The sequence below is a fragment of the Glandiceps talaboti genome, chromosome 13 (genome assembly GCF_964340395.1).
Source record: "Glandiceps talaboti chromosome 13, keGlaTala1.1, whole genome shotgun sequence".
NCBI lineage: Eukaryota > Metazoa > Hemichordata > Enteropneusta > Spengelidae > Glandiceps > Glandiceps talaboti.
Genome location: NC_135561.1, coordinates 18355449 through 18360708, shown reverse-complemented (window position 1 = coordinate 18360708; position 5260 = coordinate 18355449). Strand labels below are relative to the sequence as shown.

The window sequence follows — 5260 nt, the reverse complement described above, 5'->3', positions numbered from 1 at the left end:
TAATAGTTGAATTTTGTGGTGGACTTCACATTGTTCTTACAAATCATTTTGGACGTTAATATTGTTCTGTCGCTTTGAAATGTACGTTTGAACTAAAATAACCCTGTCAATGTGTTGTTATGGCAAGAGCTCACTACTTTCACTGTTTCTAGATAATTTAGCGAGACTTTCTCACATGGTTCCCTAGATCTGCGGGAGCCGGGCAGCTTATTCGAAGGGGATCCTGACGGGTATGTTTTTTCCGGCCATTACAAAAAAGGACTCGTCAATGTTGTCCAAAAGTCAAATGCACGTTTTGTCAGTTATACTTTAAAGACAATCTATGACAGACATGTTTCGAACAAATCACTTGTTTAGGAATCAAAGGAGGAAGACGAGAACTTATGTATGAATGTGATGACTGACTATCGTTTCAAACCACTAGTTGGTACGGGTATCCTCAGGCCGGGACTGTTCTCTCCACAGACTGCGTTTACAATAACGCATATGAGAAATCCATAATATACAAAAATAAACAATAATTACACTTCTTTTTCTTTTTCAAATGTCACATTATCCTCCATTTTGGACTTCACAATACAACTTAAAACAGGTACACAAATATACTGATCAACTTTCATAAAATTGTCAGGATTTCTAATGGTAGCAGATGCCCGGATGTAGCAAGGTGTCAATCTGACCAAGTACATTTGCATATCACTATGCAGTCATTCTTCCAAACAATACCATGGTTACTGGTCATCCAGAAGTGGCCAACAGTACCTAGTTGTTAGTTTGAATGGATTTTGTTTCCTGCATTTTACATGCTTAAACATTGAGATATACATAATACTAAAGTCATGTACATTTTCGGAGAAATTGAAGATCATTTCCTATGCAGATATTTAATTAAACTTTGGTAAGAAAGATCGAGAATTTACCTTTCCCTTACCTTACCTGAAACCGTACTAGGTCTTTTAACCCGCACATAGGCCACCCCAGAATACCTTACACTGTTATCGCTTCTCGGCCTTTTGGCTAAGATCATGTGTAGTATCTGTTCTTATCAGCTTAATATCTGATACGCTGCTCATCGAGCAGCTCGATATTAAACTGATTTTTGCAATCGGGCTATGGAATAGGAGCTTGCTCCGACCTGGCCACGGATCGACCTGGTATTGCAGTACCTCCGGGAACGGTCCACCGTCTTATCGAAATAAAGAATAGAAGTAATAGTTGAATTTTCTGGTAGACTTGACATTGTTCTTACAAATCATTTTGGACGTTAATATTGTTCTGTCGCTTTGAAATGTACGTTTGAACTACAATAACCCTGTCAATTTGTTTTTATGGCAAGAGCTCACTACTTTCACTGTTTCTAGATCATTTAGCGAGACTTTATTACATGCTCCCTAGATCTAATAAACCTTGTTATTGCTTGGTTCTATCTTTCACAAAGTTGTTGCTAAGGAAAATAATCCCAGGTTCTTGGAATAATACCACTCCGGGTTTTTTCAGGAAACCTCATCCTGATGTAAAGCCTCCCAGAACATTGTGCATAGTCTACTCGAAAAACTATTATTCCAAGGCAATTGGTAAACTCTGACTACAAAACAGAATATACGACCAACTCCAACATCACGACATTGTTTATCCAAGGGTAATGCAAGTAATGCCCAAAAAAAGACTGGCATTGTATCTGGCAAAATACACATTAAGATATATTAGAAAACAATGTGAAGGAATTGTCTTGAAAATGCGGCCATAATATTTTGCAAACGAACGCGTAACTTAGTAGATGGAGTCATAGAATAGCAAGTAATTGCCCGAGTGAAAATTGCAAAGAAAACGAAACACGGCACCATCTCTTCAAAACGTGCTCTGTACCTAATTCACTCTGGTCTTGGGCTGATAATATTATATTTCGTCTGTGCATAGACCCTCCACCAAGGTGGAGGGTCTATGGTCTGTGTGAGCAATTGGAAGTGATAAAATGTGACTAGGATTTATACTACAGTCTCATTAAATTTCTATTAAATAAATAAATAAATAAATAAATGAATAAATAAATAAAGTAAATAAATAAATAAATAAATCTAAACATGATACCTGCGTTTTGTACCGACCGATCGTAGAATGTAAACTCCCTTTGCCATCATTCGCTGTTTCTAGAATGTATTTTGTGCAATCACAGAATGTACCAAAATGTATTAAATGTATTTCGTGCAAGACTTCTGCTTTCTGTCAACAAATGTAAAACATGCAAGATTAAAATGAAGAAAAATATATTATTAGTCTAGACTTGAAATATGTTTGTGTCGAAAACGTGATGTCCAAAGAGTGAAACACCAAACTGACACCATTTTAGCTATTATAACTGGTAGTAAATTCAGTACATGTATAATGAAAACCGATGCAATTTCTCTGTGAGAAAGTCTATGAAAGTTTTCCATAAAAGTTTACACTCGCACATGTGAATTATTGTTCTGAGACTGTGAAATGTATTCTGCATGTGTTTGAAAGTAAGCGTGAATGTTTTCAAAGAACCGTACTCTCTGTGCTGGGTTGTTAGGAGCGTAAACATTACACAACCTAGCAGAAAAGCCATCACCATGAACAAGGTTACCAGATAAAATTCTGCCCTCAGCATCCGAAGTGACATTGGTCAAACTTAGTCTAGACTTGGGAGATATTAAAATTCCCACCCCGCAACTGCTATTGGTTCCCAAACTCCAAAACGCGGGTCCGCCCCACTCCCTACTCCAATTCTCAATTTCTTTCCTGGAACTGATGTGGGCTTCTTGGACACAGACAATATCATATTCTGAGTCCCTACACAATTGAAAGAATTTACCGCGCTTAACATTGTTCTTTAAGCCATTGACGTTAATGGTACAGAGTGAAAGGATAGACATGAATAGATATAAAAGACAGATTGTTTTACACACAGTAGAGGAGAAGGTCACCAAAGGACAATAACCTATACAAAGTATTCTTCGAGTGTTTCACAATCATTCGATAGCACAAAACTGGGGTGTTTTTTTACACAGATGGTTTAACCACTCTTTCAGGTTGGCAAATTTTCCACACTTCCCCTTTGGGCAACTTATTTTAACACTGTCTTGTTTGTGTTTATCTCTACAGTGGTTTTGCATTGCACCCCACCCGGTACAACGCGTTGTGCATGGTTGTCCAGAGACAGACGAACATGTGACCACTGTCTTATCTAAATTATTTGAGAAGAGAGATAGGTCGCTTATTTTTTGGGTTCATGTGTGCATTTTCATTACCTTGGAGAGATGTGTCTACCTGTTTATTGGGGAGGGTGATGACGCTCCTCCGCTGAGAAGTTGATAGTTCCCCTCGTTCAAGCACTTCATTCAGGACGTTTGTAATGTCATCGCCGATGAAGTGCCAACACGATAGATAAAATTCTTTCGGAAGGCCATCTCCCCCCCGTGTTTTGCAGTTCTCCATTTGTGTAAGTGAGTTGAATAATTCTGTTTTAGTTAGGGGCCCTCTAAACTCTGTTTTTGTTCAGGTTTGAGAACGGAAGTGATTTTAGAAAGGAAAAATTCTTGCTGGTTTTTGTCCAGGTCGGGTTCAGAAGTAAAGAGTGTTTTGTAAAAGTTAGTGAGTGTATTTGAAATTTCTTTTTGAGTTCGATGAGTTTTACCTTGACCATCCTGAATGGCTGTGATGATCTTTTTCCTACCGCGATTGTGCTCGCGACTGAAAAAATACCGAGTACACCTTTCAGAAAGGTCAAGTCTGCGGACGCGCGCGCGAATCATGGTGCCTTGCTGCCTTTTGATGTTTAAAGAGTTAATTTCCTCTTTTAATAGATGGTAATTGCCTAATGTTTCATTAGTTCTATCACCTTCATTCAGCTTGATGGTATATTTTGCGAGGTCGTTTTGGAGGGATTGAAGACGAGTTTGAAGACGAGTTTTGTGTTGTTGTTTTTTTTCATCAGCACATTGTTTTAACACAGACTTAAAACGTCCCTTAACCATCCCACCAATCGGATAGGTTCTGGAAACCTGGTTTAAGTGTTTGCCAGTTTTTATAATGTTGCTGAAGTTTATCAATGATAGTAGGGTCCTGAAGTAGGGAGATGTTGAACTTCCACACCCCTGGACCACGCTGAGGTACAGAAGGGAGGAAAACAGATATTTGAACGTAGTCATGGTCAGAAAGATGGCATGGGAAAATAGAAGTGGATGTTTTAAGGGAAGATGTATAGTAGAAGCGATCTAGGCGGGAGGAGACTGTGTTCTGTTTAACGCGCCATGTGAATGCTGAGACGTTTGGATGTTGAATACGCCAGGAGTCCACTACATGTAGTTTAAAATCTGTAGTAAGAAGGTTCAACTCCCTACTCCCTGCAAAACTACAAGTACTGGAAGCGGAGCCTCCTAGTTTGTCTAATTGTTTTTCGACGCCATTAAAATACCCCCAATTAGAATAGAGTCTCCTCCTTGGAAGAAGTTATGTAAAGAATTAAAAAAAAGGAGGCCGATGATTTGGAATGTTTGGGCCATAAATATTGATCAGGGAGAGCGATGTTCCATCGATGTGGACAGTGCACGATATCACTCTGCCATTGTCATCTTTTTTAACGTTGGTGTGATGGAGTTCAGTGTTCGGGGAGAGAAGGACTCCCACCCCACCCCCCCACCCCCCTACTACTTGGAGAGCCAAAATTCCAAATGGTATTCCCACCCCACTCATTTGTCCATTGCTTCTCTTCACTGATTGAATTTATGTGAACTTGTTGAAGGAAAACAACATCATACTTATTGCGGCAATGGTTGAAGATTTGCGACCTTTTTGAAGGACTCTTCAAGCCATCGACATTAATGGTCAGAATGGTCAAGGTAGCCATGAAGTGAAATAATAGAGAGGGTACTGTCATGTGTGTTTAATGATAGAAGAGGGGAAAATTAATTGAAGAAATAATGATCAAGGAAATGTGTGTCTTTATTTAGGACGAAGTCTGGGTGTCTGTGGCAGCAGTTGTGTAACCAGTCTGAAGTGTTTTTGGATTTGGAAGTGCATCTCCTAATGGGGCAAGGTAACTCAATCGTGTCTAAGCAATTGTGTGTGTTCTGTAGGTGTGCAATCAACATTGGCCAGCCGGTGAGTATTGTTTGACAGTTCTCGCTAGATTTATGTGTTTTACAGCACCTTACTTCTATTTCATTTAACCTATGTAAGAATGAGTCTCTCATTTTGCTTACAGCTGATTTAATCTGTCTGTTTTCGAAGGATTCTGGTA

The 5260-nt window shown here is 39.1% G+C and overlaps 1 non-coding gene across 1 annotated transcript; it reads left to right on the top strand.

The window, feature by feature from the left end:
* Positions 1–997: 997 nt before the first annotated feature.
* LOC144445147 (U2 spliceosomal RNA) lies at positions 998–1188 on the top strand. The gene has a single exon (XR_013481889.1). It is a non-coding gene; the product is annotated as a U2 spliceosomal RNA (small nuclear RNA).
* Positions 1189–5260: the final 4072 nt, after the last annotated feature.